Source organism: Candoia aspera, chromosome 7 (genome assembly GCF_035149785.1).
Source record: "Candoia aspera isolate rCanAsp1 chromosome 7, rCanAsp1.hap2, whole genome shotgun sequence".
Lineage (NCBI taxonomy): Eukaryota > Metazoa > Chordata > Lepidosauria > Squamata > Boidae > Candoia > Candoia aspera.
The window spans coordinates 14318412-14334892 of NC_086159.1; the positions used below are offsets into that span (position 1 = coordinate 14318412).

At 39.6% G+C, this 16481-nt stretch overlaps 1 protein-coding gene across 1 annotated transcript in view; it reads right to left on the reverse strand.

Moving 5' to 3' along the window:
- CALD1 (caldesmon 1) overlaps window positions 1-16481 on the reverse strand; it is a 201459-nt gene that overhangs the window by 170608 nt on the left and 14370 nt on the right. The gene's annotated exons all lie outside the window — the stretch shown is intronic.

Below are 16481 nucleotides of genomic sequence, written 5' to 3' on the forward strand. Positions count from 1 at the left end.
CCATGAGGGAATCCTTTCACTGAAATAGATTTGAAATTCCAATTCAATTAATAGAAATATTAATAGAATGCCATTGATCACATTGTGTCATACTGATTCAATCCTTTATATAGCTTTCCCCATTCTGTAAATTTTGAAAGGTTCTGGGTGCCAGATCAATGGCTATAGTGGCCATATGTGGCCTCAGGTATACTCTGGCTTAGAACTATGCATGACTCCAACCAGTCATGGTTTATTCAAGTAAACCACATATAGTAACCACAGATATGCAAGCTGTTGGTTACTATATGTGGGAATCCAGTACAGGAGAATAATACTGATTGCTGGTCTCCATCTCCCACTAAATTGCAGATGAGGATAATTTCTGGGGCAAAGCTCTGGGGAATAAGCTGCAACTCAGCTCTGTCTTTCATCAACACCATGCAGTAAATGAGAAGCAACATAGCTCTCTTTTGTTCATATCCCTAAGACAGTATACAATCCTTCCTATCACCCTTCCTCTTCTCCCTTTCTTTTGTGGCTGTCACATTTTCTCTGGATCTGTTGTAGGAAGAAAGCCTGCCCATACATGGAGCTAATAAATCCTCTGGCTCCTATGATCTGGAGGGAAGACCAAGCATGACATAAATCCTCCCTTATCATATTGAATTTTACCCACAATGCGGTCCAACAAAAGATAGAATTTTGCTTCTTTAAAGAAGAGACGTGGCGTGGACAATTCCTTGGTTTTACTGAGTTTCAGCTCTGGCCAAAAGCAACTCTTTGTGTCAACATGGAAGCCAAAATATTCTTGGAATTTTCCATATTCCAAGGCACCATGACGAGTTGCCTTGTTTTTCTTCTTTTGTAACATCACTATGATCCTTTCCTGCTGATTTTTGAGATATTCCACTAAAAGTAAGAAATACAATCCTAGATCACAGGTACTCCTTTTGCCTCTGAGGGTGAAAGTAACTGTTCCTCCCCCGCAAAAGAACATTGTGTTATTTCCAGTTAAATTTACCTTGCATGATAAGAGATGGAATTCCAAAAACCAAAGGATTCCAGAATAACAAGAGCTTTCTCCTCTCATAATTGAATCTATCCCAGTGAAGATGAGACAATGGATAAGTACAGCAGCTTGGCAACTCTATGGGGATCTTCTGAAATTCTCATGACTTCTTCAGCAGGTGTTATTCACAAAGCCCTATGTTAGATATCTCCCTTATTAACATGATGAAAGTAAGAGGACAAGAAGGAACTTGTCATTCCAGGTACTAACAAGTATGGGAAAACAATAATAACTTATTTAATTTTCCCTTATTCCAGAGTGCTGTATTGCCTGAACACACATACACCACAACACCTGGAATTAGCCCTCTTTCCAAAAGCATCACAAATTAAGTCTTAACATAACAGCTTGTTCCCTGGTAAGTATATGTACCAGCCTTCCTCAATGTCCAGATGTGCTGGTGGAAATTATGGCCAAAGTCTGTGACGGCTGAGAATTATGAGAGTTGCAATTGGATGCTTTGGAAAGTAGCAGCCTGGAAAGAGCTAATATATACTAAGGTGGCTTAATTTGGGACAGTTTTTAAAACAGATGGACTGGTGTGATAGAACATTATACTGAAATCAGGAAGATCCAGATTCAAGTCCCTGTTCTGTCATAAAGTTCACAACATAGTCTTGGGCATTACATCTGGTTTAATTTAAACAAAAATGCGGTGAACATTTATTTAACTAGTCGCAGTTATCATCATTATAAGACACCATGCACTTGGTAATATTTCCCATTTGTCATATAAAAACTGCAATTCAGTGACAAGGTTTTCAGGGGCCCGATGCTTTTAGAGGTAAACTGGGCCGCTGGGTTCTCCAGCTCCTTCCTTGCTATTCCTAATCCTCAAAGCCAGCTTTAGGCGTGTAGCTGGAAATTATCAATTCCAAAACACTGGAAGGCACCAAGACGAGAAAGGATTGGGAATAAGAGACCAGTAGTGCAAAGGGACACAATTACCTGTGAAGACGCATGGCCTAGAAGCCAATGAGGAAAAGTGGTGAGTACTTATGCTAAGAATATCATTACAGGAGCCTATTGGTTGCTTGTGTCACATGACCTGAACTTTGATGGCAGGTCCAATGGTATCCTCTGACAATGTGCTGTGATGGCACAGAAGTGCAGGGGAAGGTACCCAACCAGCTCCCTCCAGCAGTAAACTCATATGAAGGCATAAGCACATAAGGTGTTTAAACTCCATAGCTGCAAATTCTTCAGTGTAAGACCTTGGGCTTTTTATTACTTTATTTTCTATAGAGAAATAAATGATTTTTGTTCTCAAATTAGCATTAGTCAATATGACACTTCATAATGTCACTTTTGACTTAAGCAATGCTAACCAATAGCCTATCCAGCAAGCTACTCTGTACAACCCAGCTAGACAAAATATATCTTCTGAACATACATAAAAGCCCAATTACATGAGAAAGGGGTGGGAAGGTTCATATGGAGTCCTGTATTTAAGATGGATATTGAACTCTTCTTGCTTTGAAGTTCATCAGACATTCCTTGGTATCCTTCACGGCGTAAGATGCTGTATGTCTGCTTCTGATTAGATAATTGACATGAAAGTATGCCAAACAAATACCAGTCTCTTAAAATAAACTGTAGAGGTCCATGAACTTTGCAGAATGCATGTAAGAAGTCTTTCTTCAATGAAACATCATTCTGTGAAAAATCAGGTATTTGGCAGGATTGTGCATGTGTATGAATTCAGCATCAAGGCATTTAAGAAAATTGGAAATCGTTTAGATGACTTCTAGGCATCACTTAAAGTGACAACTTTCCTCTAGGGCAGAAAAAAAAATGATCTGTCTTAAATCCATCACAAATACTGTAATCATGTCTTCCGTTAAGCCAATCATGAAAGGCATGGACAGATTCATTATGCAAATATCAGGGACACAGCTGGAAACTTACAGCTTATTCTGGAAAGTCATTTTCATTCTACAAGGGTCAGTAACACAATCTCACCCATAGGAAGGGATCTTACAGACCACCTATTACAGCATCATCTATACCAACCATCTCCATAATCTCAAAATGGGTTGAAATTATAATTCATGATCAAAAGGAATTCTGGAGGTCCCAATGCAGTTGGAGGGCAATAGGTTAGAAAATATATATGGACTTGCGAGACTCCATCAGATTTTTGCAGAGGATCTTTTCCCACCATCCTGGATGTGCTGGGGGCTGAATCTGGAAGAGTTTGCATGTGCTTAGTCCCAGCAATAAAGTGGTATGTTTGTCTCAAACTATATTTGGGGGCGGCGGGGAGAGTTAGAAGATGGATACATTGGTCATGAAACTGTATTGATTTTAAATAGCATTTAATCACCTGCCCTCTGAAATGGGATATTCCAGACATTGGTTTAATACTTCGTTTGTTATATATAAAAATGAGGCCATAATTAAAGTCAGTTGGGTGGTTTGGGGTCTGTTTTTAATATAGACATAATGAACAACTGATATTCATGGACCATTTTATCAATAACAAATATAATAACCAAACATTAGCTATCCAGTTATAAACATAAAAGCACACCAATATCTTTGAAACTAACATGTGTTTCCTCCACCTTGGCAGATGAAGATTATTGACTAATACAGTTCCAAATTCTCAGTTGTTACGCCCATACATTGGGGAGAGGAATCCCTTAGAGTTGTGTTATGTGATGAAAAGCTGACATCCCAGAATAATAAAAAAAAAGTTTGGGTTTTTTTATATGAAATTCTTCTTTAGGGCCTTAATACTTATGTGGATTACTTTTTCTTTGAGGAATCTTGCTGGAATGCTTCCCCAAAGAATTTAGTTAAATTCTAATTAAAGATCTAAAAGATGAGAAAAGATTCAGAGATGAGAAGGGCTTAGTCAGAACCAGAGTTTATTTATTCTGTTTGTTTCAGGATCCATATGTCACCTTTGGAAAAGGGCTTTATCGAGATGGTGTGCAACCAAATACCCTAAAAGTTACAAAAGCAACATCGAAAAGTATAAATTAAAAATAGACTGATCCCCATTCTTGGGAATATTCTTCTGTACTAAGTATTAGAGCAGTGCTGGGGGCTGGGGGCAGTTTCTAAGTATTAGAGCCGTGTTTCTCAACCTTAGCAACTTTAAGATGTCTGGACTTCAATTCCCAGAACACCCCAGCCAGCTATTGCGGCTGGGGAATTCTGGGAGTTGAAATCCAGACATCTTGAAGTTGCTAAGGTTGAGAAACACTCTATTAGAGCGTGCCTTCATTGCAGATTTCAGCCAGTCAAATCACTGTCAGAGTTAAGAGGCAAGGGCTCCTTAAAAAAATGCAATTCACTTGAGGTTTGAGACCTCATTCCTCTCACACAAATATAATTTCCAGCACTTTCTTCAGAAGCCCCAGGAGTTTGTCCAAATTAAATGAAATAAAATTAGCATGCATTGAAACCAAATCAACATTTGCAGTGTGGATGAGCCTGTGGTTCTTACAAATTACCTTGGAAAATCAAATAAATGCAACAAGAAAAGGAGACAAAAAATACCAGATCAGTCCAACTATTTGATAAGGACTTAAAATGTTGGCCTAAGTCTCACAGGACTGAAACCGTATGCTAAGGGAAACAGGAATACTCCCAGTTTTGTCTGAAAGCTTGTAATCTTAAATATATCAGTATGTTGCATGTTTGCCAGTGGGTATTTGTGCATATATCCCGTTCCAGGGGAATTTTATAACTGCTGTAAATGGGGCTGATGTGTCTTATTTCTTCTGGCATTTTTCTTCCCCATTAATTGAAGTGGCGGCAACAGAGGGAGTTAACACGACAGTATTTGAAAACAAGACCTTACAAAAAAAACACACTTCAAATGTGTTTTGATTTAATCTCTCGGAAAAAATTTAAAAAGTAATAATAAAAGTCCAGCAGCAGTGCAGGATAACCATGCAACATTCCACCTGGTGTGTATTGATCCTGACAACCTGAAAATAAAATCATGTTAGTTAGGACAAGCTTGGCCTTAGAAAGCAAACTTTTTCTTCTCCTCCACCTTCCCTCCCAAACATAGCTCTTACTACCAACAACAGTGTACTTCATGTACCAAATGTACAAGTCTGAGAACAATTAATCCATAGCTTTGTCCTACAGCCTCTGTTTCTGTCCTTTCTGGAGGTAATATATGTATATATTATCGTAGTTTTCCATTCCTTCTTTGATACAAGTGTTTACCAACTAAAGACATTTCCAGCAGGGAAGGGGTCAAGAAATCAAGATGGCAATATGCAACACTTGTAAGAATGGGAGGGACTTTAATCACACAGTCCCCGATAGATGTCCCTGATTTCCCCGCTAGTGACTTAAAACTACTTCATAGCATCACCCAGCTGCTATTGAACTGATGACCTGTCTTCCTTACTGTGATTTTGACACAACCATGGTTGCACGACTCTAGAGCAGTGTTTCTCAACCTTGGCAACTTCAAGAGGTATGGACCTCAGCTCCCAGAATTCGTCAGCCAGCATCTGGGAGTTGAAATCCACACATCTTAAAGCTGCCAAGGTTGAGATACACTGCTCTAGAAGATGCTAGAAGTTCCTAGTTGGGACATGACCCAAATCGCTGGTAGAGCTGCACAGCTAGGAATCAACTTGTTTGTCAATAGATTGCACTAATGGTGAGCAACTATGCAACCAGCCACATTTTCCGTGCTGGAAAAGCAGCATGGAACTAAGATCATGAGGCAGCACTAAACTTCAGGTCAATAATGTGATCCTGTTTTCCTTGTAGGTAACTTTATGGTTAAATTTACTCCTATGGAACAAAATAATATGCAACCGTTAAGATCATTATTGCAGTGGATGCAAAACTTGTCCAATGTTTCCATGCTAGATATTTAGTATTGAATTACAAAGCTCCATTTCCTTCCTGTTCACTATCAATGTTATCCTTATGTTCCCTGGACTGATGCAATGATTCTTACCAGTTGAGCCTGAGCCCTGGTCGCTATAGCCACATAGTTTTCTTGGTAGCAATGCAAACATGGTTTATTATTACCCTCTTCTGGCATTTTGGGTTGTTGTTGTTGTTTTTAACTTCCCAATCTAATCTACTGCCTGGGATTTGCTAGTAATCTCCTATCCAATTCTTAACCAGGTTTGATTTTGGGGAACAACCAAGTTTGGCTAAGTGCCACCAAGTACTATGATTAGAACTACATTATGCATTTTTAAATGGTAGAGTTTTGATGGGGCAGTTAGAAATCAGGATGGTGAACCTATCACAATTCTATCTATTATATTTGTTCCACCTTTTCGAGTGAGTACTATTTTATTACCCTGTTCTACCTCTTTATATATGAAGTAAGGCAAACACATAGAAAAAAGCAAGTGGGATTCAGAATGTGAAAACTGTTATTACAATTATACCTTACTAAAGAAGAAAAACGATTGAGATTGAGAAGATGGTAGAAGCTGTGAGTGGGGAAATGACCCAAGAGCTTGAATTGTGGGTAGAGATGCACAGCTAGGAATCAGCTTGTTTGTCAACATATCCTACTAAATGCTGAGCAACTACACAACTGGGAAAGGAGCAAAGACCTAAGATTATGGGGCTGCACTAAACTTCAGAACAAGAAAGTGATCTTATTTTCCTTGCAGGTAAACAGGAGTAGAGATCTAGTTCCATCTAGAAGCAACCAGGATGAGGGTAGTAGCTTTAGTTATGAGGACTCCATGAAGGTACAATTCGTCCTTTGTTTTCAAATCTCATTGACACAGTTAAACACACAGACACAGACACAGCTACCTGATCTGTGCTACAGAAATCAGGACAAATCTTAGAAAGCAGCAGAGTGATCCTAAAAGCTCTAAAAGAGCAAACATTGATTGCGGGAGTGGTTCTCGGCAAGCTGTAGATGAGACCAGAATAAACAAGGCTGTCCTCATAGCATTGCAATGTCCAAATAAGTGAACAAATAGTCAAAACAGCTCAGACCAATCTCAAGCACATTTTAAACTGGATTCAGAAAGATTGGGACAGAAAAGGCAAATTGTCTGGAAGACCCCCTTGACACCAGGCCATTTTGGAGACAGACTTTAAGTTCTGGAATTTATTTTGCAGCTGCATTTTCTTCTTCTCCTTGCATGCGTATATCTGTAATTGCTGTACGTATAATTTTTACTTAGTATGTTGCATCATACAAAGTTGACAGTAAGAAAAAGTCTGCCAACTTGAAAACAGGGCACCATATTGGTAGGAGAACAGAAAGCTTCACCCCATATAGTTTCTGGGGGAAGTCAAGCTAACATTCTTCTTGAGGAGAGGGGGGAATTAAATGCTGACTTAAATGGAGCCACGGATCATGAACAGCTAAGCTGGGTCAGATCTGGTGAATACCTAGATGGGAAACCAGAACATTCCAGGACTATAGACTAGACTGGGAAGTTAAAAAAAGAAAATCTCCAAATACTGCGGCCAAGAACATTGCCTGGATGTGTCCATTAAATTATTAAAAGTTGAGCTTAACTCAAAGGAGACCACCCTTTTTTAAGATAACTCTAAAATCAAAAACTGATAGGCTTCCCTCCTTCTCCTACCCATAAGCCAGAATAGTCACACTAATCTGTGGTTAATTTTAACTGTATTTTATTGGCTAAGCCACAATCATCAAGTTCACACAACAGGCCAAGACAGCAGTTAGTAATACACTTCCCATGACCCCCGCAAACTTCAAAATTAAAATAATGTAAAAAAATAAAATGAGAAAATGGCCTATATCTCATAAGATCACTAAACTTTGCAAGCGCTCACAAGAATTTGGGACTCTTGCAAGAGCTTAAGGCAAAAGTGCAAGAACTAGTAAATTTATGAGACAATTGCTGGTTTGGAGAAGATACCCAGAAGATGAAAAGAGTGCCAACTAAACCATGTTTTTCAAAGTGCAATGGCTGTGTTCATATAACATACAATGTAAACAAACTGCATAAGACCACCCTACCTTGCAGGGTTGTAGCAGTGGGAAAAATAGGAGGAGAGAGTCTATGTATGCCATCATATGGTCCTGAATGAAAGGCAGAATATATATCTAACAAATAAATAAATGGGGCTGTTCTTGAAGAGCATCTGTAAGCTGCAGCTGGTGCAGAATGCAGTGGCATGGACGGTTATAAATGCATTTTGGTGTGTGCATGTTAGATCTCTGCTCTGCAAGCTGCACTGGCTTCCAGCGCACTTCCAAGTGTAATTCAAGGTGCTGGTTGTCACCTATAAAGCCTTCATAGCACAGGGCCTGGTTATCTGCGGGAACCCACTCCCCATTGGTTTCTATCCATCCCATTATCTGATCCAGCAGAAGAGGCATCCTGCGGGTCCCATCCGTCAAAGAATGTCATTTTGTGGGACCCAGGAAGCAAGCCTTTGGGTTGTTGCCCCTGCCCTATGGAACACCATTCCCCCAACACCATTAGATTGGCCCCATCCCTACAGCCTGTTTGGAAGGCTCTTAAGACATGATTACATTCCTGGACATGGGAGTTGTTAAAGAAAGCCTGCGATGTGCAACGTTGTTTAAATTGGTTGAGTCTCTCAGCTGCTGCTCTGTTTTACACTATGGTTTGTATTGTTTTTACTTACAGTAAGCTGCCCAGAGTTGCTATGTGAGAGGAGCAACTATAGAAAACAGATAGACAGATAGCCACATCTTTGCTTAGTGCCATATATGAACCCAGTTGGTACAAAGCTCAGCATTAAAAACTCCTGGAAAATCCTCACAATGTAGTATTTCCAGAAAGAAATGAATAGACAGGAAGGAGGACATTTAGAACAAGCAGCCTTTTTTAAAGTGTGTGTGAATATTTTGTCAACTTTTTTTATAAACATTATTCTATAAGAAACACTTTTCACAGTGGTTAGGCTGAGGTTAATCTCACTGACCACAAAGCTAATGTATGTTGCTAGCAACTTTGGGCCAGAAAGAAGAAGATTCTAGAACCTGGCACTCTTGAGAAGAACCTCAGCATCCACCTCAAATCAACCTTGTAACGAAAACATACTTTTCTGCCAAGTTGGCTTCAGGTCTCTTATAAACCTCCCCACTGCATATCACTTGTCAAGATAAAATAGATGTGTGGACATACAAGCTCTGCTGAGCATTTTATCAATTTACATTTTAACAAAGAGGCACAGCCAACATTATTTTCCTTTCTTTTTTCTTAAGATTTTTGGGCTTTTATTGAAACAGAACAGAGGATGTCAAGGCTGTTTGGGTTGTTTGCTTCCATATATGTTCTGTCAGGAGAACGTAAAAATTGTTTCCTAGAATCAAAGAATGGAAATGTACCTTGGAGATCATTTCATATAACCTTCTGCCCAGTATAGGATGGATGGATGGATGGAGTCAGATCCTAGTCTGTCAAGTGTCTCAGTGCTTTAAATTTAGTAAACATTCCGTCTGAAAGGAGTTTTGACTTAATAAGGTTTGTTGGACTGATGCCAAGCTCTTCACTGAACAAAGTTTATCCAGTGTGTTAAAAATAAAGAATATAATTATAGTCTGGGTTTTCCTTCCAGATTTGAGTGTGAGAGTTAGACTGTGAATAGAGATTATAAGAACCATGTAACTCCCAGAATCCTTCAACATTCTGATTCTGCCAAAACATTACTGGAGAACAAATTCACACGTCAAAGAAGCTTTTTTTCTGTTCCATCACTCAATCAGTGAAGGATGTTGCTTTCTCTCTGCGTGCAAAGATTTAACCCACAGAACCTGGAGTTTGAATTAAAGACAATGGCTAGCTCCTTCAGAATTCTGACTTCCCAGTGAAAGAGAAATCTGCTTCTCCTCTCAGTGAACATGGCTTAACCCCAACCCACCCAATTCTTAGTTTGTCTGTTACACGAAATGGAAGCTCTGGCTTATCCCTGTCAGAACAAGCAGCCGGTGTCATCTACTGCAGAGAAGGAAGACAGAGCAGTGAGAAATCCTTGCATAGTCAGTCTAGTAGAGCAATCAGCTTGAGCGGATGCCAAAGTAGTGATGGCCTCAGTGAGAGAAGCCCAGCTTGATGCTCCAGAAGCTCCTGGGTGCAGCCTGAAGAGACTTCCCAAACTTGTTATCATTGTGTGATGTTTTACAGTACAGAAAGGAAAATGGATTAAATAGATCAGTTTAAAGTAATAGCACTAATCTGGTATTGGAGGGTTATTTGAGGGACCGCTTCTCCCTGCTTACATCTACCTATCCCATCAGGTCCAGCAAGGGGCACATTACAGATTCTGTCTGCTAAGAAGGTCCATCTGACAGGAGCCAGGAGACAGGCCTTTTCTGCTGTGGCACCCACCCCCTGGAACATCATTCCCCTCGAGGCGAGATTAGCCCCAGCCTTTGAGGCATTTAGGAAATCCCTCAAAACCTGGTTCATCCAACACGCTTGGGGATCCCAGGGAAATAGAAAGTCTGCGAGGTGGCTACACTGTGTGTAGGACGCTGGTCCATTCTCCCCTGCAGTCCTATTTATATCTGTGTTTTAAATTCTTTTAAATTTTTAATTGTTGCATTATATTGTTATTTTAGAATTGTTTTGCCAGATTGTTTTATTCTACGCCACCCAGAGTCACGTACATGAGATGGGCAGCTATGTAAGTTTAATTAATAAATTAAAAATTAAAAAATAGTATAATTTAAATTAGTTATCCTGACCCTACCCACTAATATTTAGAGTGTGTCCCTGGCAGACTACACAAAGGTGAATTGCTGGAAACCTGGTACAGCTCTGGTCTCCTTTTTTTATATATATCACAAGGTCTAGGTTCAACCCATCCCACATAACAATTATAGCCAATTATGTTCTGTCAAATGCAGTTAACAGAACATAATTGCTATGTTCTCCTAACCTCTAAGCCATAACATGTTAACTCTATTAGTGATTAGTGATAACGTGATGACCAGGTACATACAACATGTTAAATGGTGGCTGGGCTATCACACCACCATGAACCACATATGTCTCAACCTTATTTTAATTTAGTCTACCATGTGGTTCAAACCAAACCAGAAGGGGATTATGAAGATGGGGATGATGGCTGTGATCACACAGAGAAGTACAAGAGAGAAGCTCCAGGGTAGTTTGATTGTCTTGTTTCAGTATTGCCTGTCTCTTCTTCTATGTGGATAGGCAATCACAAAAAAACAACCCAAGTGTCTGCAGACCCAATTCAAAGTATGGGGAGATCTGAGAACAGGATCTCTTGCAAGTATTGCTTTACCAATTAGCAGCCATGAGAATATGGTTTGAAGATTAGGGATGTATTTCTGTGAGTCATGTTTAAATCTGTCTTCCCATTCTCTGATATAAACCATACTTTCTTCCCAGTGGAAGTTTCTATTAGTAACAGATCTTCTCCCAGAAGCTGATGTTGATGATGCTATTTCTGCTCTCACACTCTGAGTTAATAGCAATATTGGGAGAAAGGAGATTTTCATCAAGAAAATGGAAAGGGAAGAAAGAGTTAACCACTCCACTATCAACTCCTGGATCTGTGGTGCCCTTGAATAAGATCATAGAACCACAGAATGTAAGTTTGGAAGAGATCTTGGAGATTATCCAGTCCAAACCCCTGCCCAGTTCAGAAACCCACAACTACAGCATCTCTGACCAATGTTCATCCAGTCACTTTTAAACATCTCCAGCAAAGGAGAGTCCACTGTCTCCCAAGACAATCTGTTTCATTGTTGAACACCTCTTACCATTAGGAATCTTTTCCTGATATCCACTGAAATTTATCACCTTGTAATGACTTTTCCTGTCTTCTAAACAATTCTGCCCCAAGTTCTACATGGCAACCCATCAGGTACTTGAAGACCGCTATTATGTCTCCCCACAGTCTTCTTCCAACTTTTCCTTGTAAGTTTTTTTCCTTCCAGACCCTGTATCATCTTGGCTGTCCTCTTCTAGACACACTCCAGCTTGTCAATGTCCTTTCTAAAATGCAGGGCCCTGAACTGGACACCGTGTTTTTGGTTCAGGATGGCCTATGCAGAATAGGGAGGAACAATATCTTCTCTTGATTTAGACTCCATGCTTCTGTTAGTATAGCCTAGAACTGTATCATTAATTAGCCATTACTTTTCAAACCAAACTGCTGGATAATGGCTGTGTAATTTTTTTCTGCACATTTGCCACAAGAAAATAAGTAAAGTAGATGTGCAAAGCTTCCAATAGGCTGAATACACCTATAAATATTTTTTAAACTCCCCCACCACCACCAATAGGAGAGGGCACCAAAAAGATGTGCCTTCCAGAGATATTGCATAACCAACATACCCACTCTAGCCTTCAGTTGCCAGTTTTTAAGTATGTCTCCTGGCCTCTAAAGTTTTGTCCAGCAGTGATCTGGATAAGGGCCCAGATAGAGAGGGTGCAGCTCTTTCTCCTTGTTCTGTCTTTTCTTGCTCTCTTAAAGAGAACAGATGATCAGACTGTGTCAAGCAAAAAAGACCAACATCTGAGCCACGAGGCTTAGAAGGTTATAGGGGCCTTTAACAAGGCACATGAGACTTGCTATATGCCCAGCAATGTTAGTTCCTGAGTCCAGCCCTGAAGCTTCCTTGAAGACTGAAGTCCAGCAGATAGAAGTTACTGTTTTTCCTTTGCTTGTTAGTTTGTTTGGGTAATGGTGAAAAGTGCTCCACCGGGCTGGGCTATTCCAAACAGAAAATTATGATTTCACAAGTTCTCTTTTCAAGATGAAATCATCCCCGTGGGGAAGTCTTGCAGGGATGAAGGGAAAGTCTTGCGGGTACATTTTCCGTGATAGTCCCATAAACTGCATTCCCAGGAATCTACCCTCAAAACAAAAAATAGCTTTCAGGAATGCCCCCATTTTGCCTTCTACCACTCCTGCCAAGATTCTCTCCACTGAAATTATTCCATCCTTATTCTTAACAACAGATGTGTTGGCATGAAACCAGGGAGGGTGGGGCAGCACTGGCATGGATACCTTTATTCTGGTCACTGACCAATACAGTGTACCTTTTTACAAGTAAAATTAAACATCCCAAGTAAGAAAAAGTTTCTATAAAATGAGCTTAGAGTTCATATGCTCTTAGTAAGGCAATAAGAAGAGCACTCATAAAGAAAAACAGAAACTAAAATACTTGTGTGGAGTTAGAAACCCCCCAAACAGGCATTTTATAGCTGTATTATTTTAAGTAATACAATACTTCGGCCCTAAAATACTATTTTAATATATTGCTGTTTTAATATACTACTAACATTTTAAAATTTGAAGCGCTAGAATATTTAAAGACTTATTGATTGGTAAGACACTTTATCAAATTCTTTATTAAGCTAACAAGTCGGTGCCACTAACTGGCCTCCATGAGAATATAATATAATATAATGACATATCCCTCAAACATTTATCAAACTAAGATAGTATGTATTTACATACATTATTTCCTTGAAGATAAGGATCCAAAAATTACCCAGCAAAATTCTTTCCAATGGCAGGCCGAATACGGAGGCCCCTTAAAGAGCATCAAGCATCTATATTTATTTTGGCAATTACAGGAGCGAAGGTTTCACTTTGCTTCCCTTACACAAAGTCCAAGGCCTCATTTTATTCTCTGGAACCTCACCCCGCATCTCAACAGAAGCCAATACCTTTGCCTGGAATCCAGGATAGGTTTTTCATTTCAGAACACCACCATTTTCTTTCTTTTCCCATGACCCTGACACCACTGAGTACTGAGGCACAAGGCAATAGGCCTATAGTTTAAGAAATGAAACAATGAATTAAGCAATCAAAAAGACATCTCTTTTAAGCAAGCTTTTCTAAAAATATATCTGCCTCATCCTCCAAGCAGGGCTATGTAGTAAGGCACAAGAATCCTCCAGGAAGTGGTTATTAACAATTGAACGTTAGTGGGCCTTGCAGTAAAAGTGTTGTGGTTTACATATTCATTTTTCCTCCCTGCCTTTTTCCATGCTTCATCATAAGCTATCCAATGAGCTGTGAAATGTATGCATTCATTTGATAGAGGTGGAAGTTGAGATGAAGAAATTCATCTGGGTGAACAAAATTATTCATGGGAGCATTTGCCAAGGGAATATAAAAACGAAGATTATTTTTAAGGACAAAAGTGCCCTAAATTGCCCACTTACTCTAACTTCATTACTGACAGTACATACTTCAAAAGTAAGAGGAATGCCAAAGATTCTCACCTGCACTTCTTTTGGATTTTAAATGCCGATATTCAACGATCTCAAATTTTTGGTCCTCCAAGATAAGCAAGATATTTTTAAACAAATATGTAACTTGCTCTATACCTAAGAAGATCGGAATCTAGGTGGCTCCATTCTTTTTTTTTCCCCTACCAGATAGTTGGTAGGTTAGGCAGAAGAAATGGCATGCTCAGACATCAAGAGAAATGGTCAATTGTTGATGGAAGAAAACAAATGGTACATTTGTTGATTTAGAAAAGTGTTAGGATAAAGTGAATCATGGGTAGGCTTAGGATAAACTGAATAGGCTTCCAGTTTCTTGAACAATTTGCCCTATTTATTTCAGATTGGACGTTGCTGTAATCCTGCATGTCCCTTCCTCATTCCACATGCCACAGTTCTGCTTCCTGAGTACCAGAATGGATAAAGGTCTGCATTTAAATTTCCTGTTTAACTGCTTATATAGATTTATCTTCACTACAAGCTGCTCTACAACAGTCCTGCTGGCTACTGATGTTCAGTATCTCCAACCAACCAATTCCTCCTCTCCAACCAAAAGCATTAAAGGGGTGAATGTGTTTTCCTGTGATGGTTTGAAGATTTTCCTGCTAGGCTGCTGCCCTCACTAAACCTCTGAAAAAAACAGATATCTGGTTTTGCTTCTGACATCTTGGAAACAACCTTCAACTCTTTTATAACAAAAAGAAACATGGTAATAATTTTCAAAGTTATGTGATCTTTCCACTTTTGGCACTCAGATCAGACAGTGCCCAAGATAGGCACCCCATCATCTCCACCCTCATCACACTACTGTTTTCCAGCATTGTGTGTGCTAATAAATCATATAATTTTCATAAATGCACTGGCGTAAAACGTTTTAGTGGTGTTGCATTTCAACACCTCTGTAAAATGGAATGCAGATTGCAAAGCAGGCAGAATGGAACAAAGCAGAAACACCCAAGATAAAAATCATATATTTTCTCCAATGCAAAAGAGGTTTGGGGTCCTTCCAAATATAAACCACCACTGCTGAGGCACTCAGAAGGCAAACAGTCTATTAAAGTTGTTCTTCTCACGACAGTTGGCTTACTCAGGGGTTTGCATAGACATGTTTAGTAGTCTCAAGGAAATCCTCCCTCATGAGCAAGTCTAAATTATCTTGGACTTTTATGTAGAATCTTTTTTTTAACCCACGCACACACAAACACACACACACACCCATCTTTGTACAATAATCTGAACTGCATTGTGTACTTTTTGACCTGTTGTTCTCCCATGTTTAGATTTATTATATATGTTTCCTATGCTTTTGGAAGATTTTTTCAGGGGGTTCACAGTCAGTGTCTCCTTGGCCAGCTCTAGCTTTTTGGGACATTTAGGAGTTAATTACAGTTAACAGAGCCCTATAATTCTGTAGCCATGGTAGAAGCAAGACTGATCAGAAAGGAGACGGGATTGCAAGCTAAAAACACACATTCCTATGGCCTTGAAACACTGCCAAGAGCAAAATCAGCTTCAGATTAAGGGGATTGTGCCCTCCATTGGTCTCTCTTACACCTTGCTGGACTCCAGAGCCATGATTGTTTAGATGTAGTTTGCTTTTTTTTTTAAAAAAAAAAAAGGTAAATAACTGCATAAGGCATCATACCCACATGAAAACTATGTATAAAAGGTATTGTATTAAAGACAGTTGTTTGCAAAATCTGTGCACGTATTAGGGAAACCTGTAAACCAAAGCGTGTATCTTCAGAGCAGTGTGTAGCAAAATACATACAAATGTGGTGTGAACTTCAAAAAAAATAAATCCTTAAGACTGACAACCTGACAGCTTTGGAAGAAAAAAGAAGGAAACTGAGAGAAACCAAAATTGGCATGTTCATCCTTTCCTCTTCAGGAGTACAAAGTACACTGAGTAGAATCATATGTACTGGATTTCCAAATGCCTGTGTCAGCCCAAATACTGAAATCAGAACTGTTTGCTGCCACCACCACTATTTGCACTGTTTAGTCATAGGAGGGCCCTTGACTGTGGTCCCTGATACATCCGCCTTGGTGTCTATCCATAGTGACACCCTTCCTGCAAATTCAAGCATCATGCAGCCATATTCATCCCAAAACTGTCACTGGTTTAAACTCCCAGCTGAGGGTCTGGATTTCAAACTTGGCCATGGATCTCAGTTTGAGGTGAGCCAAGAAGCAAGAATCACTGGGGAAAGGCAGCTGTGGATTGAAGGATAAATTCCTAA